At 38.2% G+C, this 26728-nt stretch overlaps 1 protein-coding gene across 1 annotated transcript in view; it reads left to right on the forward strand.

Moving 5' to 3' along the window:
* LOC139936123 (gamma-aminobutyric acid type B receptor subunit 2-like) overlaps positions 1-26728 on the forward strand; it is a 104190-nt gene that overhangs the window by 26545 nt on the left and 50917 nt on the right. The gene's annotated exons all lie outside the window — the stretch shown is intronic.

Below are 26728 nucleotides of genomic sequence, written 5' to 3' on the forward strand. Positions count from 1 at the left end.
TACCGAGCAGTAGTACCGAGAACGAGTACCGAGTACGACTACCATCAAACGGCACTCGAGTAGTTACCGAGAAGTAGTACCGAGAACGAGAACCGAGTACGACTACCATCAAACGGCAGTCGTGTAGTTATCGAATTCCCAAAACGAGTACATTTGAACAGTACCCTCGTATTTATACTCAAATTTATACTATCTTTCGACAGTCGGTTATAAAAGTTTCAAGTTTGAACCCATTAAATTTTGTAAATAAAATTTTACAGCGTAAGGGAAAAACTCTTAGTATTTATTCACAATGAAACACACAAACCACACATACACGATCAGGGATAACTTTTCCACAATACTCAGCATGTTGCTCGCTATACGGAGAGCAAAGTCCGAGACGTGTTGTAACCAGGGTAAGGCATTCGTGCAGTCACCCCCGTATCTCAAACAGTGTTACTCTATATTGTGACCCAGACATCATTTGTTTGTTTTCACTTTCACCTTCTATGTACGGATGATCAATAATGATAAGTGAAACAAAGCGAACAGAACTCCTTTTGTAAGTTAAATAATGCTGATAGATCTCTCTCTCTGTCGCAGGCCGGCTGTATATGAGCAGTATCAAAGGTTCACTGGGTGATATTACATTAAAGGTCTTGGAGTCTTTCTCAGTGACCATCTGCACGTTGTACGCATACGATAATGCATGGGTTACAATATGGATCACACTCTGTGGACTCATTTTTAGATACCTTTAAAACAGTGGACACTATTGGTAATTACTCAAAATAATTGTCATCATAAAACCTTTCTTGCTTACAAATACAAGTAATGGGGAGAGGTTGATAGTATAAAACATTGTGAGAAACAGCTCCACCTGAAGTGACGTAGTTTTCGAGAAAGAAGTAATTTTCCACGAGTTTGATTTCAAGACCTCAAGTTTAGAATTTGAGGTCTCGAAATCAAGCATCAGAAAGCACACAACTTCGTGTGACAAGGGTGCTTCTTCTTTCAAATTTTCACAGGTTTGTTATTTTATGCATATGTTGAGATACACTAACTGTTAGGACTAGTCTTTGACAATTACCAATAGTGTCCACTGCCTTTAAGGAGACAAGGACAAAACCAACGAACGTATCATCTTCAAACTATTAACCGTCACATATGAATGTGTGAATGAAACTTCTCCCTCGTACTTTACTGAACTTTTTCACTCCTTACCAGCCAAATCGCACACTCCGCTCCAGCTCAGATACAAGATACAAGATTCTCACTAAACATCAAACCAGATACACCTCATCCTCCAAAGGTTTTTATGCAGCAGCACCAAAAACCTTTGGAACACTCTTCCTTATCAAATACGTCATACTTATTCACTTTCCAATTTCAAAATATCACTCAAAACACACCTTTTTCTTGCTACACAAGGATACACTTTGAAGAACGTCTTGACGTGTTTATGAGTGCAGGGTGGTTTAGGGTTAAGGATGAGGATGACAAACTTATCAACATAAATTTTTGATCATAAAATTTGAGAAATTTGTTTGTTTTTTCATTATTTCTGACATTGTATGAATGCTGTATACAGTTACAATGTTGTACCGGTATAACATTAAAGTACATTTGTATTTTTTGTGGAAAACATATCGGGAGTACTCTCGATTGATTAATATTTGCAATAAAATTATATGTAATGAAATGTAATAATAATAATATAATATAATATATTAATAAATGTAATTAAGATGTCTGTCTTCTGAGACATCCAACACCGTGGAGTCAAAATCCCTTATATATTGAAGGTGGACCACGTCCGTCCCAGGAGAGTAACATAAGACATAAGGAAATTGGCAAAATAGATTACATTTCATCTGTAAGATGTTTGAAGATTTGTCCCGCCGGAAATTTAAGGGGGGAAGAAACTCAAATTTATTATTAGTTTTCTAGCCTGTGTGTTTTTGTATTAGCATCTTCTTTTTGTAACTAGGGGGCAAATGTGTTAATTGAACAGGAAACCCCCCAAACGCATTTACCATTATTGTCATATGATATAGTGCTTACTTATGCTGAGGACTGAGTTGAACTTTTCCGGTTACACCATTATTTATGCCTTGTCTTGTCTTGTCTTGTGTCTTCTGTCTTGTGTCTTGGGTGGAGAGCATGCACGGGAGCAGACCCTTAGGACGGGGTGAACTGTCGTAGCCTCGGGTAGGGGAAGGCAGTGCACAGACCGGTAGTCTTCATTATAACAGACATCCTCTTTATTCTCCTCGTGTGTTCTTCACTGCAGAAGTATTGTGTGGGGGAGGTTAAAGGAACACGTTGCCTTGGATCGGTCGAGTTGGTCTTTGAAAAGCGTTTGTAACCGTTTTTTATAAAATGCATATGGGTAGAAAGATGTTGTAAAAGTAGAATACAATGATCCACACAAACATGCCTCGAAATTGCGTGGTTTTCCTTTTACCTCGTCGACTAACACGTCGGCCATTTATGGGGGTCAAAATTTTGACTCCCATAAATGGCCGACCATGTTAGTTCGCACAGTAGAGGGAAAACCACGCAATTTCGAGGCAAACTTGTGTGGATCATTGTATTCTACTTTTAAAACATCTTTCCAACCATATGCATTTTATAAAAAACGGTTACAAACGCTTTTGTTTTGACCAACTCGTCCGATCCAAGGCAACGTGTTCCTTTAAAGGCGTGTAGTGGTCTTTAAAGGCAGTGGACACTATTGGTAATTACTCAAAATAATTATTAGCATAAAACCTTTATTGATTACGAGTAATAGGGGGAGGTTGATGGTATAAAACATTGTGAGAAACGGCTCCCTCTAAAGTAAAGTAGTTTTTGAGAAAGAAGCAATTTTCCACGAATTTGATTTCGAGACCTCAAGTTAAGAATTTGAGGTCTCGAAATCAAGCATTTGAATGCACTCAATGGTGACAAGAGTGTTTTCTTCTTTCATTATTATCTCCCAACTTTGATGACCGATTAAGCTCAAATTTTCACAGGTTTGTTATTTTATGCATATATGTTGAGATACACCAACTGTGAAGGCTAGTCTTTGACAATTACCATTAGTGTCCACTGCCTTTAACTCCGATGATGACATCAGTTTGTAGAATTTGTCTCTGACAATCGTTGATCCCATATGAAGTTTGAATGAAGACCCTTCCGTGTTTATTGCTTGAACTTTGTTAACTAGATTTGGTGCTCAATAGTGGGATGTGTTTTTCATTCTGCTCTGGGATTCCCAGGAATTATGGAGACGATTTTACTTCAGCAGATGTTCAGTAGGAAAAGACTGTGTTAGAGAATGCGGAAATTTTTTGGGGGACAGCCTCTTCAGTGTATCGGACATATTATCAGCAACATTGGAGGGGGTGTAATAAAAACAAAATTTGAATTGTAAAGTGTGTTTAGAATTATGATAAGCCCATTGCCTCTCGAATGTGCCTTTTCAAGTTATTCGAGGTCATTTGGACGTGGATGTGAAACGAGCACCGCTTGTGTTCGTATAAAATAATGTAAATATATTTCAGAGAGAAGTGTTAATTATTGTGAAGGTAATATAATTTAACCAAAAAGTCCTTATTGGTTCGACATTTTGAAAAGGGTATCTAGTCCTGCCATTAACAACGAGAAATTTTCATCAAAAAGGAAATGCTCTAGAAACCAAACCGAAAAGGGCCTTCTTTGAATATTTGAAAGGAGTTTGCCTTTCTAGTCCTCCCGTTAGCAACGTTCTCTTCCTGGTTCCCCGTCACAGTACCTTATGCATACAGACACAGTGACAAAGTCAACAATGAACCAGCGTAAAATGCCGTACTTAATGACGTGATGTCACGTGCGCTCTATGGATTATGCGTGTCTTTGGCGTTGTGTGAGAATGAGATGGAATTATAGCGCGAAGATTGTGGATTTGGCGGGAACTGGGCGATTTGGACGAATGGCATATGCGCGGTTTGTCTTTATGTTGTTGGCACGTTGAATAATTGCTTTGACTTATAGCTCCTAAAAGAAAATTAATGAGTTGAAATTAGGAAACCTAAACTATGGTTCTGATGTACTTTTGTCGTCTTATCAAATGTAAACAGATTCGTTTTAACCAGGCACAACAACACATTTTGAGTTAGCTTCCCAACTAATATATGAAACGTTCATTATAATAAACGTTTCATATGGACACGGTCATACTATGTTGATGACCCCCGAAAAGAAACTGTGAATGGTAATTTGAATCTGGAAGTTCATACTAATTGTGTAAAGTAAACTTAGATGATAAACTTAGATGATAAATGTTAAAAGCAATCTGCAATATTGTCTGAAGTGTTCCCGTTATTCAGAATTAAATGTCACAAAATAGAATTGTCAAAGATCGCCTGTGTCGACTTTTGGACATTTCCAAGACAAATGCTGCGCTAAATACGACCAGAGATTATTTTGGTACCCGCTGTGACCCTGCTAATTGTGGATGAACTAAATTCTTAATGAAAATTCCATGGCAATTTGAGATGTTATCTCAATAAATAAGGAATTGTTTTCAATCGAAACTCTCACATGTAACCTTTAGTGTATCTTTCTCAATTGTGCTTAAAGGCAGTGTATACTATTGGTAATTACTCAAAATAATTATTAGCATAAAACCTTGCTTGGTGACGAGTAATGGGGAGAGGTTTGATCTTGGGGTCTCGAAATCAATCATCTAAACGCACACAACTGCGTGTGACAAGGGTGTTTATTCTTTCATTATTATCTCGTAAACTCGATTTTCACAGGTTTGTTATTTTATGCATATGTTGAGATACACCAACCGTGAAGGCTAGTCTTTGACAATTACCAATAGTGTCCACTGCCTTTAATAAGCATTACGTTGACGAAAACCAAACGAAAACTTGACCTCAAGGTTCCTTGAATTGAAAGTTCTTCATCATTTGCTCTTTGTTGATTTACCTCCCATTTTCTACCTAAATGGCTGCCGAGTCCGAAATGAGATAAATTGACCTGTCTGACGATTTAATGAAGTCGTATAGTCTTCTCTCCAGTCGTGAAACCATCTAGATACCTCGATGGTGATCAACAAAGCATAGTCAAGTGCATCTTTAAGATAAAGTAAAAAAAACTCCTCGGGTTGAAACCGGCTGACATTGAGATCTACGGGGCGGATATTGCCTCTACACCCCCCCCCCCCCCCCCCTCTTTCCCTCTCTACCTTAGCGTCCGTGTCCGTACCTCATTATGTGAGGCTTTAAACCGAATGTCCGCAGGCTGCCCGAGATGTCTGGCGCCATGCGGTCCAGTACCGAAACACCGGCTGGAAACCAAGTCTAATCAAGGGAAGAAACACCACTGAATACATATTTTTCTTCCGAGGTATTAGCCAAGTATAACATCCCATATAGCTCGGAGGTTTGTGTGTTGTCACGTGGTCTTGTTGGGCGGGAATTGCGGGGGATGGAAAGCGGTGTTTGGTGAAGTTAGAAGTACTCCGATTGTGAATTTGATTATGGCATTTGTATATTGGTCATTGCCTGTGATTACTACAATTCACTGTGATCCGATGCATAGGACTAGCAATGGTTAGTATTGAGTATTCAAGTTGAATTATGGCAGGCCTTTGTCAGAACCAAAAGGCACAAATACAAAGGCGTGATACTTTACTAGTTGTGGCAAATGAAAATAATTATTACGTGAATGCGTTCGAATGGTCTTGTCAAATGAAGCAACTTGGAGGCAACCACTAGGCCGAGTAAAAAAGAAACATGTTTTAGCGTCCGGGTTTCTCATAAAAGGGAAGGAGGAGGGGCTTTTTTATTTATTTTTTTTTTTTATTTCAAGATGGCCGCCAATCTTTTTAAAATGTCAAATATCCAAGGGGTTTTTTTTTCTACTGATTAAACACACAATACATAAATGAAACATCTTGGTAAAGACATTCAACAAATTAAGACATTCAGATTGTTTTAGCTGAGATCGTTTGAAATAACCCTTTTTTGATAATTAAAAAGAAAATCATAAAAAAAAAAATGTGCATACAAAAATAAAGTAAAAATTAAATAAAAATAGAGGCGGCCTCTATCAAAGGAAGCGGGCGGGACGCTAAACATGTTTCTTTTTTTACTCGGCCTTATGCAATGCATGTATAAGACAACTCTGGTAACACAGTACTTTTTCAAACAATGTCTCACGATCCACAAGAAAAGTGAACATTTACGTGAAAGCATTTACTCCTTTGATACCGGTTGTCCGTAAACTGCCTCTACTCGTCTTTAGTCCGAAATTTTATGTTACCAGTATCCATTGCTGGATTAGAAGTGAATTCAATTTAAATATTATTAATCACAAAAACATAATCACAAACTTAACTTTCTGCAGATAATGTACAAAAATACTCAACAAATTTATTGAAATACCATAATAAAGAAACGGCAATAATCTGCCGGTAATTACCAATGTAAAACTTGGTCTATATTGTGTCGGTCAACGATTACGTCACTTTACCACTATCTTAGCTGAAAAGTAAAACAGACCTTACAGTCTGGTTTTCTTTTTTTTTTTTTTTTTTTTTGTATTATGATGCCGAATTGCTTCGTTAACATTGCAGAAATTAGTATCAAAAAGAGAATATGACCCCTAATTGAAAGGATGCACTTTTGGAGTTGCAGAAAGCTTAAAGGCAGTGGACACTATTGGTAATTACTCAAAATAATTATTAGCATTAAACCTCACTTCGTAAAGAGTAATGGGGAGAGGTTGGCAGTATAAAACATTGTGAGAAACAGCTCCCTCTGAGATGGAGTAGTTTTCGAGATAGAAGTAATTTTCCACGAGTTTGATATCGATACCTCAAGTTCGGAACTTGAGGTCTCGAAATCAACCATCTAAACGCACACAACTTCGTGTGACTAGGGTGTTTTCTTCTTTCATTATTATCTCGCAACTTTGATGACCGATTGAGCTCAAATTTTCACAGGTTATTTGTTTTATGCATATGTTGAGATACACCAACTGTGAAGGCTAGTCTTTGACAATTACGAATAGTGTCCACTGCTTTTAACCGCATAACTACACAACTAACAATGTCAAAGTGCCAATGTCAACAAATTATTAAAAGCTGGGTACAATTATATTTTGCAGTTAAGTAAACAAAAATAACAAGGAAGGGAATTGGCCAGCTCAGCAAAGTCCCATATACTACAATTTATTTACAATAGTCAATGGCTGCATGCTGAGATGTTTTCGAAGATGCTCGACTTTATTCCAGAGTTTCGCCCTTTCCTCTCATGCCATCGCCGGTCGTTAAAATTTAAATGGGTCCACTTTAAGAAAGCAAGCGTCGTGGACAAGAGGCTTCAACCATCTCCCTCCGTAGGATCTGGTTACGACGATCACAGTCAGTCAAAGACTTCTCAACAGGCATGTCCGCTTGTCAAACCTCAACAACAGTCAACCCCCCCCCCCCCCCCCCCGCAAGAAAAGGGAGAAAGGCACTGCATTAAGAACTATCATCGCTTGCTAGGCCATAGGCACCATCATGTCTGCCTTGCAGAGATTTTAAAGTTGTCGTCATTGTCACATCTGCTCTACTTAAAGACGAATACATTTTCTTCTTCAAGACAACTTCATTTTCTCCTCCTTTTTTATGTTCAAAATGCCTGTATTGTATTCATTCATTCATTCATTTTTTCGAAGAAAAAAAACAACTGGCAGCACAAACTTAAATTATGTGGCAAATACAAATAATACAATTATAATACAAGACAAAAAATCGCACCAGCGCAGAACGGGGTACCTAAACACATTTTTACAAAGACATTATACAAAGTTTTCGCCTCATTTTTGATCGTGTATTGTTATTACTCCTTTGTTTAAATTTGCATCGGGGATAAAGAATATTCATTTTGGTTTTTACCCATAGACACCGATGTGTGTTTGAGCACTGTATACTCAGTACTTACCCGAGTTCTGTGGAAAAAAAAACAGGCTTACTACTCGGGTGGGATTCGAGCCCACGACCCTTGCAATTCTAGAGCAGTGTCTTTCCAACTAGACCACCGAGATTGCCCAATGGCTAGAGGCAGTTCGGATCCTACGTTTTAGCAGCGGGTACTGCAAACGACTAAATATATGTTATTCCTTTGTTGTGAATAATTGCCCCCAATTAAAGCCCCTCTCGGTAAGGGTCTACGTGAAGAAAATATTTAAGACGAAAATAACTCGGTGGAAGCTAAAGATAGACTTCATATTCCTTTTAAAACAGTCTAGACCAGGTCATGAAACAAAACAATTGCATGGTTGAAGGATGCAAAAACTTAAATACATCTTAAAGATTTGATGGTATTACTATTTGATTATTGTAGTAACGGATATATTTAGAAAGTGCCGCGGCGTTATTTTGGGACATGGTTTATTTATTCAAGTCGATTTCAAGAAAAGTCAATGATTCTAAACTCTGACTAAAAATAAGGAAACGGCGTGAAATTACTTGTTTTAATTTGTTGCTTAAAGGCACCTGGAAATAGATTGTTTTTCTTTTAAACATAAGAGTATATATGTTTATTAACAATAAAACAATTTTTGGAGTAATTGTTTGTCACGATTTATATGTTAAAAAATTAGTTAAGTGCTTGGGGGTTGACTCCGCCTACCCCTTTTGTGACGTAGGAAAAGGAAGACTTTGCCTCGATGCGTAGATAGATAAACACACGTGCAAAAGTACATGTAATTCTAAGACGTGAGTTTGTACGCTGCGAAAAAAAAGTTTTTTTTTCTGGCATTTTTCCGGCAATGCCGACCAGGTGTATTGCTGCTGGATGCAGCAAAACAACTAAAGATGGGGTCAGTCTTCATCTATTTCTTGCAGATCCCAAGTATAGGCGGTTGTGGGCTGCGAAAGTCAGATTAACTAGAGCAAAGTGGTCCGGTCCGACGTCTTTTTCAGCGCTATGCAGCGAACACTTCGAGCCGTCGTGCTTCGAATCAGGGATACACCACTCATTTGACATGACGAGAAGAGCCCTTCTTAAACACGACGCCGTCCCAACAATTTGTCCAGCTAGTGGGAAATCGAAGAAGGTATCTGAAAGACGTAATGTACGGGGGCCTGACTACAAATTTTCTCTTCAAATATCGCGCCTTGAATTACGTCACGAACAGCGCCCTCTCGGGTCGGGGCCTACTCGTAAATTTGTAAATACAATCAAAACTAATATTTTTAAACCTTAGTTAACTTTTTATTCACATTCCTCTCGTAAAAACACATATTTTAGTGACAAAAGCTTTATTTTAAAAAAATACCACTTCCAGGTGACTTTAAGTATGTTGCACATACTGTATGCGTCAGTGAGTGACGTAGATTAATTTTCAAATGATGTCATTGTCAAGGAAGAAATTATTGGAACCGGATTATCTTTAAAAAAAATCGAAACAAACTTCAAATTAACATAAAGCTTTAGATAGTATAAAATTGTACATACAACTGACTTGGGAATTAATGCAAATAAACTAATACATAAAACTATGCTTCGTTTACAACCAATACGAGATGAATGGACCGATTAAATAATGTAGTCATCGCGTCATGTTTTTTATGTTTTTTTTTTTTTGTTTTTTTACCAGATTATTCTTATGACGTCATTTGATTTAGGGCGCCCTCGCCAGGAGGCAAGATGTTTTTGTTTTTTTCAATTCTGCGAGTAGCCTTGCTCAAGGCAGTCGAATTATTCACTCCGAAAAAAGACCGCCGCTGTATAAAAACCCACCCGTATTCACTGTGCGTAACATCGCACGACACGATGCCCCCGTACACTATCCGCAGGCGTCGGCCGTCAGCTGACGGCCTCCGCATGAGGTTAGTGGTACGAGTGCGGATGCCTTTTGTGCACAGTAGTTGTACGATGTGACAGTGTGTATACGGGTGGGTCATGCGGTGTGATCGCACGCACCACACACAGGGTATACGGGTGGGTTTACAGCGGCGTCTTTTCGGAGCGAATAATGCGACTGCCTTGAGCAAGGCTATTCTGAGAGTCATGCATACGAATTTATTAATATCTCATAATTTCACTTTTGGTTTACCTATACAGATGATGGATTGATGAAGTCAATGCTTAATGTCAATTGGGAACCAATAAACCTCAGGAAACGGGGAAATGGTGTTTGGTTTCAAAACTATAAGAAACCTATTTCCCTATCTTTTTTTACGGAAATCTGGATTTCGTAAAATGCCAGAGTTAGATGTAACTTCACCTTTAGTGACGCACACTTCAATCATTCCCGAAGCACGCTATTCATTCCAAAGCACGGTTTCCCAGCTCAGAAAAACCAAAAGACAAAAAAAAAAACGCTCGGAGCAATTTTCCTCGAATTAGAAAGCAGGATGTCTAAATCTTGACGAACAGTAAACCATTCATGCCCCAACTTGAAACTCACTTATAATAAAGCCACACACTACAGGCATTTATTATCCGTCATTTCCTCACGGCAATGGTGAGTTTTATCGCTTGGAAAATGGCAGTAAATCCACCCGTTGATGTCAAAAGACGAAAAGGGATTTAGAATTTCTTTGAATTCTTATAATAGCAAGTTTGTATGTGGGTCACCTAGTAAACTGGAATGCCTCAGCTTAACTGTGAGCCAACTCATCTATTTATATAAGTCTGCGTTTGATAACAAACCGTTGTCATTGGTTTTAGAGAAACTAGTTCTCACTTTTGAGTTATACAACTGTATAAGCTGTTGTAGCTCTACACGGTGATGAAGATGGAAAAGAAAATGTCGGTGCAAGTGTACTTTCTATATATTGAAATAGGCCACAATTTCGCAGACTTCTAAGATTCATCTCAAGATGAGCTTGTCAATATCGCCACGGTGATTTGTGTTGCGACGGCTCACTTTGCTTTAGTAATTAACAGGCCCTTTCGAAGCCATGACTTTGGCTTTTAGGCACCGGTTCGGGCTATGTAAGTGATTTTGGAAACGTAGACTTTCTCTAGGGAACTTTACAGGGGCCTTAGTCCGATTCGTGGTTTCGAAAGGGCCAAAGATTATTAAGAGCAGTAGATATTTGTGAAATCGTGAGCCACCTGGACGAAGAGTCATATTTCGCAAGTTAAAAGGGATGCTGCAGTGAATTCAAATAAAACAGTTAATTTTGCTGTCATTTATTTCCAATGTATGTATTAAACATCAATAAAATGTGTTTTGTTTTTTTCCCGACATATCTGACTTGCGTAATTAGCAAATAAGTCATGCCCCCCCCCTTGTGTGGATTGTTACCGCCCCCTATCATCCACGTCACGTCAGGAATTCAAACATATCGTCGGCAAAAAGAGTCTGGACCCTAACTACACGCGCCTAGGTACCAGGCCACACAGTGTACACGTCTCTATACGCACACAGCCAGGGGGGCCCGGCGGCTCGGGTTACCGACTTGACGTCACGTTTATGCAAATGAAGGCTGCCTTTTAGGGGCGGGGTGGGTTCCTCTAATCTCTTGAAAACCATTTTTTTAAATACTTTTTAAAAGCCACCCTTTAAGTATGAACCGGGTCCGATTGGGCCCTGGGTATGGCTGCGACCGCGTGTCAGACTGCAATCCATCATCTGGCTGCAACCCAGGGTTGAGCTTGAACCCGGGTTACAACTCTGGGTTAGTTGTAGCCCGGGAGTTTTTAGAGTGTAGGCACAGTTGGTGATTTTTGAATTAGGCTGTTATCAGCAATGTAGTCAAAAACTACTACGTTAGAAATATTAAAAAGGTACGAAGCGTTCAATCAGATGTAAAGTTAGTGGATAAAACAAACACCTTTATATTGCATAATTGGCATAAGTTTTAATAAAAATATTTCCCCTTACTCCTTCATAACGCTTGGCTTTAGCAATTTGAAGGAATTAACACACAAACCTTCCAAACAAACACCACTCGACATGGGTCCATCTGACTGAGTAGTTCGACTTCACCCTCCGAATCAGATTGCATTTATTTGGAACATTATTTTCTCGCCAGGAATTATTGCCAATTATTTTTTTTTTTTGCCGAATATACACAAAATTACCTGGATATTGGCACAGGAGGGGACCACGCCAGGCTCGTGGCAGCCATTAAATGGTTCAAGTGGTTGTAACAGGCGCCGGGTATCATCTGGTTTGCTATAATAATTTGAAATGGCTGGAAAATGTTGATTGATTATAATTGGTTATTGATGTTGGATATTTACACATTTATCATAATCATTTTTTGTTTCTCTTTTTTGATTTTGCACCATCATTATTTTTACAAAGCCAGCCTGTGCTTTGTTCAATTTAAAATGTGTATATATACATTGGTTACCTCAACTACTGACAATAAAACCTGTAAAAGCTTCGGGTAAATGATTAAAATATGACTATAAATCTGACTAAAGTGCCGCATTCCAGACGGTCAAAGATAAATTGTTTACGGAAATAGTACCAGTATAAATTGTATCTCAAGTTAGATATTTTTCCCCACCAATTTTATGAAAATGTAAAAATAATTATGCAGCTTTTCTTCCTCAATGGTGTAGAAGACATATGCCACAATTATTGTTCCCATCAGCATGGGGTGGGGGTCGATAACAAAGCAAGAGTTGATTGCTTTCAGTACAAACCGTGATCATGTTTAGTTTGTTATTTCTTAAAGTAACACCCTGTTTAGCGTCTGGAACAGTAACTTATATTAAATCTTAATTGCCGAAGATTATTTCAGAGTGTTTTAGACCATAATAGTCATTCTGTACCTTCTTATCGCAACAGAATGAACGTAATTATGTTATTGCATCGGGGATAAAGAATATTAATTTTGGTTTTACTCTTACTCCCGATGTGTGCTATGCACTGTATACTTTCCAGAGTTCTGAGTTCTGTGAACAAATCACAGACAAATAAAGCACAGGAATAATCTTGACAAAACAAACTATTTTGATTTATATTTAAGTTTTGTTAACATCATTTTCCGCATATTTTAGAATTACCAAAAGGCAGTGGACACTATTGGTAATTACTAAAAAAATAATTATTAGCATAACACCTGACTTGGTAACGAGTAATGGGGAGCCGCTGATAGTATAAAACATTGTGAGAAACGGCTCCCTCTGAAGGAACGTACGTAGTTTACGAGAAAGAAGTAATTTTCACGAATTTGATTTCGATACCTCAGATTTAGAACTTGAGGTCTCGAAGTCAAGCACCTGAAAACACACAACTTCGCGTGGCAAGTTTTTTTTTTTTTTTTTTTTGGTTTTTATTTATTTATTTTTTTTTTTTTTTTTTTTTGGGGGGGGGGTATTATTATATCGCAACTTCGACGACCGATTGAGCTCAAATTTTCACAGGTTTGTTATTTTATGCATATGTTGAGACACACCAAGTGAGAAGACTGGTCTTTGACAATTACCAATAGTGTCTCAGTCTTAAAGTAATGATCCAGTGACAGGAATTATTAATGAAAACTACATTTGAGAAACGAAACCAATGTCCCTTCCATTTCACGAGCCCTCATTGGTTTGTTTACCTGCGTGTCAATCCAGTAACGTTTCAAACCATTGCATCCCACTGTGTGCCCAAATTCGATTCATTAGGCTTGCTGTATTCCGCGCGACCTGCCTCAATTCAGGGGGCAGTTTACGGGTTCTGCGATCGCGAGTAGGTTTATCATTTCATCAAATTAGATTGGCGTGGTTGGCAAATGGGGAAGAGGGAGACTAAAGAGGAGTTCTTAAAGAAAGATAAAAAGGAGGCAGACAGATGATAAGGAGGGGATAACTGAGGAATATTCAAGGGTCTTCGTTTTCTGGGTCCCTCGTGACTGACTCAGAGCGTGGAGGGATGCTGCGCGTGGGCCGGGGTTGAGACACTCTGTGATTCACGGTAGACGATTTTTTTTTTCTTCTCTCTCTTCCTCGTGCCATGTAAATCAGTACAAGAACACACCGGTCTGTGTAGTGATATTATAGCTGGTGATTTTCACCGTGTCACAGGACTGCCACACGGGACACAACAAAATCTCATTCAATCAATTCGTCAGTCACGGCTTGTCAGTCATAATCGCATTTATCAAAAAGGCGGATTCTGTTCCCAAAAACCATTAACAAACATGAAAGATGTAAACCTTATAAAGGTATTACGTTTACTGATACTGTAGAAGGTGGGCGCCCGGATTGTGTCTTATGTGATTATCAGGACTCAGTCATCTTGTTATTTTTTTTTGTGTACTTAAACCCCTTGCTTTAAAGGAACACGTTGCCTTGGATCGGACGTTTCACTTGAAATTGCACGGTTTTCCTTTGACGTCGCGAACTAACACGGTCGGCCATTTTATGGAGTCAAAATTTTGACTCCACAAAATGGCACACCGTGTTTCTTCCCGACGTTAACAGAAAATGTCGAGGCATGTTTGTGTGGATCGTTGTATTCTACTTTTAAATTATCTGTCCAACCCTTTGCATTTCATAACAACGGCTTCAAATGCTTTTCAAAGATCAACTCGACCGATCCAAGGGAACGTGTTCCTTTAAAGGATGTGTCGTTTTCGGTAAGATTGATGGTATACAGATTGTTATGGTGGGCAACATTCCTTGAAAATGGTTTTGCCTAAAATGCTATAATTATTTTTTTGGAAATGAGTGAAACAATCGCGCGCGTCCGGCCAAAACCCATGTTTGAAAAAAGTAAAACCATGTTAAAGAAATTGTTACTGCTTTCCTTATGACTCGGATAATGACAATAACAAAAATCAACTTGCTTTATAGCGTCCTTAACCACCAAAGGTCCTGTGGCGCTTTACAAGTTAAAAATATAAGCAAATTAAGAACATACTGACAAATTTATGATAAACAGATAAGAATGAGTTAGAAAATTACAATCAAAGTTATTCTATGATGGCCGATTGAGCTTAAACTTGCACAGGTTTATTATTTAATGCAATGTTATGTCACAAACAGTGCAGTTACTGGTTTTCGAAAATTTTCCAATACTTGTGCTTTAAGGAAACTAGACCTCATAGTTGTTTGAAGTTCGAGTTCTCACAGCGTATGACATAGATTGCCATGGAGTGTGCCAATATCTTACATCAGATGAAAAAGATATCGCATGTCCAACAAGGGACATCTCGTCCCCGCGTATATTTGTTAACAAGAACCATCCAACCTCATTAACACGGTAGAGTGCAAATCCCTCGGAGATAAATATTTATATCAAGTGTCAATTCCCTGTTTGTCTTTTCCCAAGATTTTCTTTAAAGCATTTTTTTTTATAGCAACTCCTTTAACAGCGTGGTCCAGAGCAACTCGACGTCTCTGTAAACCTCGTTTGGCGTGTGACATTTTTTAGTCGGTTGTAAATCTGTTAGCAATAAATGAAGAAGCTGCGGCAAATGATACAATATTCAGGGGCATTATTGGTAGCTTTTTTTATTGGGTTTTGAGGCATTGCAAGGTGTTGTATATCAATGTATATTCATTTTGCTGTATTACCGTGTATTTTATTATCTTTATCCACGTTGCTGTCTAGTTTGATCTTGAGAATTTGTCTTACCAAGTTGTTTTTCTGGCGCGAAGTATACTTCTGAAATTGGAAGACTACCTATTTAAACTGTCCTGCTTATTAAAGGGAAGGTACATGTTTGGTCATTACTCAAAACAAATATTAACTCAAAAACTGACTTGGCAATGAGCATTGGAGAGCTGTTGATAGAATAAAACATTATGGGAAACGGCTCCCTCTGATTAAGCACAGATTTTGAGAAAGAGGTAATTTCTCACTAAAACAATAAAAGACTTCTAGCTAGAAGTTTTTTATTCCTATCTCTTTACATGAACAGGTATCACAAAGATGCATCTCCCAGGAATACATTTAAAAAAACTTGTAAAGACCCTTTGATGCGTTTTGCTGGGCGTTTTGTGTGGTGCGATGGTATAAAAAATAAACGTTGATAAAGTCTGACCAAAAGTGTTAAGACTTAAAAGCCGTCTGGCTTGCTCAAGTATTATACTTGACACTTAATAGTTACAGTCATGCCATGTATAACATAGCACTTATTGAGCTGTTATATAATATGAAATATTTATAAGAACACCCGATATGTGCAACCAAGTCTGTCCGAAACTTGGAAGGTACAGCGCACTACAGTCTGTGATTATATCGGATTAGCAATACCTTTATTGAATTAGATCGCATGACTGACCAATTTCCTTCTTGAAGATGTTATAAACTACGGACCATCTGGAATGTGACATTCATGTAAGATGATAAATAATTTTGCAGAAATTAAATAACAATAACAGTATGATGTAATTTTAAGACGTTTTTATTGCAAATGAGGACGTTGTTTTTTTGTGTCGAGCGGTCGTTGACTCCAGAGGAGGAAGCATTTTAATTTTGTCCGTTCTTAACCTTTTGTTTTGTGAAGATATATATATATATATTTTTGAAAGAGGTCCTTCTTAATCGTGATTTAATCAATTCTTTTTGCCACTGCCTCAAGTTTTTCTGAAATGTTATCGTCGTGGGCCCTGAAGAAGCGCACGTAACGAAAAGTTACCGTGGACAAAAAGGGCTCGAAGTGCAAACATGTTTTTGTATCAAGAAAACTGAGGGTGGAAGTTGATCAGTTTTCTGCCATTCATTTGTCAATGTAGGAAGGTTTTAATTCTGCATTCGAATGAGCCGTTATTCATTTCATCCCATTTATTAACTGGTTGTGAAGCAAGGACTCGGAGAAAAGCAAAATTATTATTTATACTTAAGCTAATAACCCATAGGAGATAAGAAAAAGAAAAAAAAAATTGGGTTTAGATGTGGAAGGCACACTACAAATAATACATAAACCCACACAATCCGGTAGGGACTAAAAACCCAACCCACATAGTACGCCCAGACGGAGACGAAGGGGGGGGGTAGATACCATCACACCTACCCGAGCTTTTTAGACTTCGACACTACTTTGGTTAAGAACAAAACGAGCTGGCATAAAATGTTCAAATACCATTAGGGCTTCCACACTTAACCTATTAATCAAAGCAACCATGTACCTATCATGTACTTTGTATCCAATCATGTTTGAAATGCATTGAGTTTTCCGAGAAACCTTTATATGAATTAGATCATGGAGGAAGGAATAGAAGGAGCTCGAACGAAGGGACTTCAAAAGTCGAACCTGCGGTACCGCGGTCGTTTAACAACACCTCGTAATCACCGACATACCTTATACAGACAATGGGCGACTTGGCGTATGTGAGTTTGCGCGTGCGCACTTGGTTCTTCACTCAACCATGGTGTCGTATGTCGTATGGATATAATACAGAAAAACAACTTTTTTGAGACCTAATAAAAATTGTGTACACTTGTGCTCACCAAATCGAAAAACACAATTGAATACCAACCACACTCGTGTGCTAATACCCAAATTTTGAACCACCGCTAGTGACCGGAAAGTCAAAAAAAATGAAAAACTATGCCATGATGTTTCAGTGAAACACCACAAACGGTAAATGAAAACGTGTATATTCACAATTCTTGTCTCCAATGATTCAACTTTACACTAAGGCAACGGTGCAGAGCGGCGGTACCGCACGTTCTGTACAAAGAAATCTAATCCTGCTTGTTTAATCGGCCGTACAGCTGGAGGTCTACTATCTTTTTCCACTGGCCAGACAGGGGCATTGTCAGGGTATTCTTTTGTTACTCTGCGGTTTTGTGGGTCGTTCGAGCTCCTTCTATTCCATCCTCCATGATTAGATCAAGTCTACATTCGAAGAGCATTTTTTTTTGTACTGTTACACGGGTATGATCATCGATTCCTTGTAAATCGTTACTTACCACCTGGAAGTGGTGCTTTACAACATTTCATTTTTCCAAGGGTGCTGTTACTGTCATAAAAGCTAGGTTTTTACATTTTTTGTAATGAGCACCAGACGTCTTTTTCCTCTAGTTTAGGCCTGGTGAAAAGGTTAAGGGTACTTAAACATAGTTGGTGGAGCTAACAATGTTCTCGCAGACAGTGTTCAGGTATTGTGTGAGCTACCAATGGTTGGCATGGTTGGATTGTGCGTAAAGCGCTCGCCTTTCACCAAGGTGACCCCGGTTCGATTCCCGGCCAGGGCCATAATATGTGAGTTGAGTTGTGCGTTGGTTCTCCGCTGTGGCTCGAGGGTTTGCCAGAACATCCGGTTTTCCTCCCTCGGGAAAAAAGTCAAACACTTTTGATCTTGGCTGTGGTTTTATGTGGCTGGCGGCTAACGGCGCCCTTGCATGCCTGCTTCTCGAACACGTTGTAGCCGCGTCCTTCGCAATTCAGCTCTTAGCTGCGAGTAAGGATGATTAGTCCCGCGAATAATTATTATTATTAATAACAATAGACATGATACACAAACCTGTGAAAACTTGGGCTTTATCTCTTTTTTATGATTTTAGTTACAAAACTCTGCAAAACCTTTCTATTTGTCAATGGATGTAAACACACTGTTCCTATTGTGAGAGTTTGTTAGAACTGAAATCGGCTGTTGCAGTGTTGTTGTTGTTGTTGTTGTTTACGGAAACAGTTCTCGGATTTGGCTTAGTTTTATTTGAAGATATTTTATAGAAACGAATAGGCTTAGTTCTACTATATAAAATTCATAAATTGTAAGCTTTCAGACTACAAATTAAACAATTATAAGTGTAAACCTTACCAATCTTTAATAATGTCTTTAACTTTTTGGGAGGCAAAAAAACATAAAACATATTTGATAATGTCAAAAGTCTGGAATCTTACGTTGCAGGAGCTTCATTTCACACTGTGAATTAGTAAGCTTGCATGGGGTTTTCATAGCATTGTGCCTCATATTCACCGTACTTTCTGGGCGCTTGAGCAGTGTACAAAACAGAATAAGATCTCAGTCAAACTGTATCCAGACTCGAAATCAACGGAGCGGAAACTTATTCAATGAATAGTCGCTAAACAAATCATTGCCGAAAGCCCTGAAGATTTCCATTCTATCACCCGTTGATATTCGCCTTAATGTTATTATAACTTCATTAACGTCCACATTGATGTATGGGTTTTTCTAACAATATATTTCAGATCTCCATAGGGATATGGTAATATAAAAATCACCATGGACCACAATCATCATGATCGGGTTTTCTGTCCTGTGAATTGGTGAAGTGAACGGATGTTTTTTTTTTAGTTTTTTTTTATACCGATGCCGGGAATTTATAGAAAAGCAATCACTTGGTTATTCGAGCGCTAATCAAAAAGCACCCTAGCGGAAACATAGCGGCATGGCTATCCCTTTAAATGGAAGAGTGACCGAAGTTTTATGACGCTGTTAAGTTCAGAAAAGAATGGAACACAAGAAACGGTGTGCAAAAATTAAATTACTACATTTTTACAGGTTTGTTACTGCTGCCCCACGCCAACCCTCCCCCACCCCAGCCCTACCCTTTTTGTTATTTCTATATAATAGCTCATTCTTGTGTATCCTTAAAGGCAGTGGACACTATTGGTAATTACTAATTCTTATCATAAAACCTTACTTGGTTACGAGTTATGGGGAGAGGTTGATGGTATAAAACATTGTGAGAACTGGCTCACTCTGAAGTGCCATAGTTTTCGAGAAAGAAGTAATTTTCCACGAATTTGATTTCGAGACCTCAGATTTAGAACTTGAGGTCTTGAAATCAACCATCTAAACGCACACAACTTCGTGTGACAAGTGTTTTTTTCTTTTCATTATTATCTCGCAAGTTTGATGACCGATTGAGCTCAAATTTTCACAGGTTTGTTATTTTATACATATGTTGAGATACACCAACTGTGAAGGCTAGACAATTACCAATAGTGTCCACTGCCTTTAATGGTGAAATAAACAGTACCATTTTTGTCTGGTACGGTAGCACTTTCAGTCACTTTAAAGACACCAGGGTCAGAATTTACCGGAATTTCGGGTCCCAACTTATGACACAGATATTGGTCCAAAAGACATAGAAGCTGTGCCCTATTCCATTGCTTTAATAACAGTTTCTGGCCAGCATGACCCAGAAATGGGTATGGGACCCGGAAGGTGGGAAACTTTAAAAGGGCTGAGGGTATTTATTACGTATGTTACATTGAATTGACAATATTACTTACAAGCTTTATTTTAATCTCATTAATTTTCGCCTCATAAGTTGATGCAGCGTTCAATTTCGATAGTGCTTTCTAATACGAGCACATGTTATGGTCCGCTGTTTCAACAGCATTTTTGTTTTACATAATTCAATACATACCAATGAAATGCAGTTCATTTCCCGTCCAGATGGTCCAAAAACATAATTCTTAATATAAAAATATTATTATTCTCTTGCCGAGGCTGCGTCATCTTGCTATTTTCCTGTATTTCCGTTACCGAAATATAAACCACTTCACTTATCGTTCCCGTGGCCAATATCAATCTATTTTACTCTCTCTCTCCATTTACCTGGAGAGAAACTGCCCTCTTCCCGCATCGTATATTCTCTACTCCCCTGTCAATTTCTTATCAATTCCTAGTTTCAATTCCTCCAAGGATTTGCCGTCTGTCTCTTTTTTTAATCTGTCAAACCCTTTTCCCTCCAACTGTCTCTATTCCTCAAGTCCTTCCATTGATTTAAACACTTAACTTGTCCAACCCACTTCCACGTCCTGTTGTTGCATCTTGTTCGCTGTGTCTCTACCCTTCCATTTTGAATTGCCCTGATTTTACTTCACTTTATCCTTCTTGTAATCTTTTTTTGTTCAACTCTATTCCATCGAACCTTTCACCTCGTCCATCCCCTCGTATAGCGATTCCCCAAGGGGTTAGTAATTAGAGACAAGCGACACATCCGATCTTGTTGCTCGCAATACAGGGCTGCAAGGATCACGCCTGGCGTCGTATAGACGAAATTTTCTCCTAGGTAGGAGCGAAATTACTTTCGCTTATCTTTCGAAAGGAGACAAATGCCACTACATTCTGTTGAAGATGTAAACCATAGAGTTAAAAGTTGTGTGGCAATTTGGCACTTCATCGTTGAGAACATTCCAAGAAAATGGCGCGTGAATCAGCTTTTTTAAACTGAACTGAAACTAGCTTTATTTCATTTACTCTATACACCAATGTGTATTAAGCACTTATAAGCACTTAATTGGTCAGGTTCTGTGGGGTTTATTTTCACAGAACTCAGGTCTCAGGAAAGTACTATTAATAATATAGTAACCAGTTTTTACTTAGCGCTTTTCACAGCCGAAGGGCGTCTCAAAGCACTTCCAATTATTACCCCTGAGAAGTGCTAAGCACCAATAGGTGTAAGTGTACAAAAAACTAAATATGGGTTATGGTTAATTTCTAGTGTTAATACACCGTTAGTTCCACATGCCTACCGTCCTGACCGTTGAATCACGAAAGGCATTCTTATTCATGAATTAGTCTGTACACTCGAACGAATTACCAATTAGCCACAATGTCTTGCTTGACCAAACGGGCAATAATTAAGTGCTGAAAGATAGTCCTCATTGAGACAAACAAATGTAATTTTAAAGAAACATACCATATAGTGTTTTAATCAGATTTTCACACCGCCAGACAATCAAATTACAGTGGAATAAACCTATTGGATACCAAAGGAAGAGGAAAGAGTGGGCGTTTTCCCTCCGGGCGAAATATCTGGCAAAACACTTAATTAGTTACCGGACATCGCTTGTATAAAATATTGGTCAAATTAAAAAACTCAATCCAGATGGTCAAGGTCCAAAGATTATTACAGAGGATGTGTATGACCGAGATTGATGGGAGCTTGCATCAATAGGTCTTAATTATCACGCAGTGCCGTTAGGTTTCCATTGGATTTCCATTGGCTGCAATGACAATGGAAGCAATCATAATATTAATTTGTCCTTCCAGCCACGGTTGATGTGCTTACATTATTCTGAAACCAAATAATTTGTAATAGATGTTAAATTGCATCGAGGATAAAGAATATTCATTTTGATTTGTACCCATATACACCGATGTGTGTTATATTGTGTATTCAGTATACTTACCCGAGTTCTGTGCATAAAAAAAATGTCACAGGCATAATTATATTACTCGGATTTTACCGACTTTGCTGCCATGATATACAACAAATAAACAGTATTCGTTATCCAATAATTTATAGGATTGGAAATGCCTCTATAGCTACCGAGCAATCTCGGTGGTCTAATTAGTGAGACACTGCTCTAGAATTACAAACGTCGTAGGTTCGAATTCCACCCGAGTAATATGCCTGTGATTTGAAGTACCACGGTCCGGATTTGCTGCTGTGGTTGGTTCCAAAAAAACTGGTATGCGACTGAAATTTAAAATAATTAAATCGGATATTGTACTTACTTCCTGCTCTTAAAAAAAATCCAGGGTAAAAAAAACCTTAATCCGGGAGCCTCACCTATTGCTGGGTCATGCTGATTCGAAAAGTTGGTCAAATGTTGAGATGTTGACTAGGATAACGTGTCAGGTTGACAACTTTAAGGGTTATTGGACACAGATTCCAAGTCAAACTGACCCAGAAATGTGTCAGGCCTGATGAGACCCGGATCCTGGTCAATTCTGACCCGGGATTTGTTAGAGTGTCTAACCTAGATACTTACAAACAGATTAACTCGCCCATTGTTTGTGGCAATGTGCTCGTCTATCCAGAATTAAGTTATTAAATAAAACAATCAATTGATTTGATTATGGAACAATAGTGAGATTGTAGTTTTCATTCACTGGCTTCAACTGTACGTTTTACAAATAAAATTACCTAGAGAGCTTTCACGAAGACAATAGAGTTAACGCTTATGATTTCTGCGGGATTTGGTTTGTTTGTGTATTTAAGTTTGCTCGCACCTTTAAACTGCAAATAAATTATTCAACATTAAGCGAAAAGATGAAATTAATACCATAGTGTAATACAATACATTCATATTTGTTAATTTCGAGATGCGTAACAGTAACAGCCGGTACTATAAGCATCGACAACCAATTATTACAACACACTTGCTCTAACTGCACAAGGAGAAAATCTCTCATTTGCTGCGAAGTGTCCCCGCTCTTGTAATTAATCAAACATTGACAACTGTCTTTCCTTGTTAAGGACTAAGCATTATAATCATTATAGTTTTGGAGGCCACGTCTTCCTATTGTGTGAGTAGAGCCGTCTGTGTATTAATTGCATTTGTAACGTAGTCTTGTCTCCAGCCGGTTTTTGTAACGAGTCAAGGTTGACCCTAAAAACACAGATTACACGTAAATTCATTTTTTTATAAGGGGCAAGCAACCTTGCTCTACTTTCTCGATGGAGAATCTCCAATGTGCCCGGCCATGAAGGATTTGTTTGACTGCAACCTTCGCAGAACGGAATGTCCGGCAAACCTTTTAGCTAAATACAATTTAATCTATTTGTTCCCCTTTCTATTGTTGTATATTACATGGTCAGTGAGTACAATGGATGTTCATATTGCGTACGAAGGATGTTTATAAATTACTTTCTCTTTTCAAAGCAAACATGACACAACTTTCTTCAAGTGTATTTGTTATTTATGTAAACCATAATGCTTTTTACTATATTATGATAGATATACTTGTATAATGACAACAGACGAATCCTCAACAACTTACATACAATTCCAGATTTACCCAAACGAAAACTAAAGTATAAAAATTGTAATTAAAATGTATGATTTATAAATTTTAAATATGAATATAAGACCCATAACAACTATTATACAATTCGAGTTTCAACCTCGAGTATCATTACAATTGACACTCCTGGTAGGCCTACACCCAAACGTTCCTTAAAAAGGCGTTCAACCAGTTCATATTAAATAGTGTACGAAAGAATACTACTTCAAGTGCTCAAGAAAAATACCTATAACTCCATTCAAATTATTATTAACAATGTGCTAGAGCTATTTCCGATTAAATTCTAAGTAAGTCCAATAATGACGAATAATTGGCCAGCACCCTTTCGCTTTCCAGAGTCCAAAGTAATAATGAAAAACTGCGGCAGTTGGGTGAAAAACAAAATCTCTCAGATAACAAAATACAGGACAGCCTCCTTAATGAAATAAATCCACTGTTGTAATTAGGTGCGCTTCACCGAGTAAAACAGTACACTTCGATGAATGTTGTTTCAATCCATTTATGTTTAAAGGTGTATTCGAAAAGCCCACGGCTGGAAAATGTCTCAACGGGAGAATTTCGAACGCTAGGTGGCAGCAGACGTTTATTACGTAGTTCTAAGCATGCGCACAATACCGACAATCTGAAAATGTGTCACCGTTCAATTAAATGTAATAAATGTATCAGGCTAACACCGAACAAATGTTTTTACAGGCAATAATAAATTGATTGCCAATACAAAAGTGCTGAAAATTACCAAGGAGAGAATGGGAGACTTTTGGGACGCTTGGTTGCAGTTAGCAGGTTACCAGGTAAAATCTATTGTTCTCAATAATGTGCGCCTGTTCAGAACTACGTAAACAATGGACATTTACCTGGTAAGTCTGCTGCCACCTAGCGTTCCAAAGTCTCCCATTGCGCTTGATTCGGGTCCCGTTGGGACTAGAGTATTCTTGGTCAGTGAACCAGAATCTGCTTCCAAATTAACCAGAAATGTGACCTAACACAGGTTATGGGTCAATGTCCCTTTTTGTTTCTACCAGACTCCGGGTCAAACCATAATCCTAAAATGTGTCAGGCCCCCTTGGGATTTGGAATACTGGTCAATTCTGACCCGTTGTTTCGGTGACTCGGTTTAACTCTGTTTTGAAACACGACAAAAACTACCCAATCGAGAACAATTTACTCCACCCACCCACAACCCATCCCTTACAAGAGCACAAATAGTTCGCACTTAAAAACAAATACTAAACTCTAAATACTAAAGAGTTTAATCTCACACTTGAAATAGCTCGGAGAGTGACTAGACTTTCAAAGTGTTGGATACAGCGTTTTGTTAGCGTTTTAAATTTTTGATCCAACGCCAAAAGGGTTAATTCAACAATTAAGGTGTTATTTCAACATTTCTCAAAAAAATTCCTTGGAATTGTTCGACCAGCTTTTTAAACGTTAAAATTGTTGACTAATTACTTTAAAATGCTGGACTTATCATAAAAAAGAGTGGATTCAACACTTTCAAAATGTTGTCACTCTCCGAACTCTTGCCAGTGTTGGATCCAACCTTAGTTTTAAGAGTGTAACAAACTAGACATTCGTGTAAAACGAACGTATACGTCATATATGTAATAACGATGAGATCCTTTAAAATAACGTTACATGTTAGTAATTGGTGAATTGAAGGGTGTTTCGAACATTAATTTATTTATTTCATTTTAAATCTTCGGACGTAAGTACCCATGTACATTTAACATTGTCCTAGTCGAGACAAACGTGTTGGTTTTATTTTTTAACTGTCATCATAGATGTGTCAGACCACATAACCAATACAAAGAAAAATCTAAATGAATAGCTAAATAAATAAATATAGCTATTAAATAAATATAAAAAAACATAGGATTCGAACTGCCTCTAGCTACCGGGCAATCTCGGTAGTCTAGCTGGTAAGACACTGCTCTAGAATTACAAGGGTCGTGGTTTCGAATCCCACCCGAGTAACATGCCTGTGATATTTTTTCACAGGACTCGGGAAAGTACTGAGTATACACTGGTAACATACATCGGTGTATGGGTAAAACAAATATATATATATTCTTTATCCCCGATTCAAACTTAACATCTCTTATAAATAAATATTATTAAATAAACAACAGGCATCTTATCGTTGGGCGAACCAAGTGATTTAGTTGTTGAAGTCAAATCAGGTTTTAAAGGGCGCGTTATGGGACTTCACCTGTATTGCAAGTAGATTGTTTGTCCCACATGAAGTGCTTATGACACCTCAGTGTAAAACGAAAATCATAATTCCTGCGTCATATTTTGCCGTCCAAAGATAACGACTAGCAACCAATGAGCTTGAACTAACGCCAGTACACAATCTCCAACCTCAACCTTGACTTGCATTTTACACGTTTGACTTCCTCCAAAAATCATTTCTGAGTATGTTTTTCCGTTTATTCCCCCTTGTCTCATTTCGATATCATCTGCCGCATTCTGTTCAACCATCTGCCAGATTCAGAATGTTTTATATTTATTGAGAGGGTTCAGCATTTCGCAAACGTGGGACACTACAGCGCAATAAATAATTGTCAAGGGTTGTTTATAGGAGGCAAATGCGAAACGATCGCCCGATAGCGCACGGTATCTTTCCCCCTGCGTGACGTCACGGGTTCACTGCCGGTAGTGGAAGGTGCTCCAGACATGTGGTTACAATGTTTTTCTTTCTTGGAAAAATATTCAAAAACAGGATGTTTTTATTTTGCTCATGTCATCCTTAGACGCGTTATGTTGTGATAGGGTCTTGTTATGTAAGCGATTATTATCTTTATTAAAACTTAGACAAAGTTAATGGCGTAGATCTTTGAAACCTTCTCATTGTTCGACATGACGTAGGTTAATTTCAAAACAGGATGCCTATCAGATCACTTATGTCACCCACGGATGCGTTATTTTGTGATGGGATCTTGTGTTTTGAGTGAATGTTTTATTTATGAAATTTAGACAAAATGAATAGCGTCATTTCTAGTAAATATGTCGGCAATGCAGGAAGAATATTCCCTATTAGGATACAGATCTGCGAAGCGTTTCTCATATTCAAATTTGTGGGC

The sequence above is a fragment of the Asterias amurensis genome, chromosome 4, assembly GCF_032118995.1.
Source record: "Asterias amurensis chromosome 4, ASM3211899v1".
In the NCBI taxonomy this organism is placed as follows: Eukaryota; Metazoa; Echinodermata; class Asteroidea; order Forcipulatida; family Asteriidae; genus Asterias; species Asterias amurensis.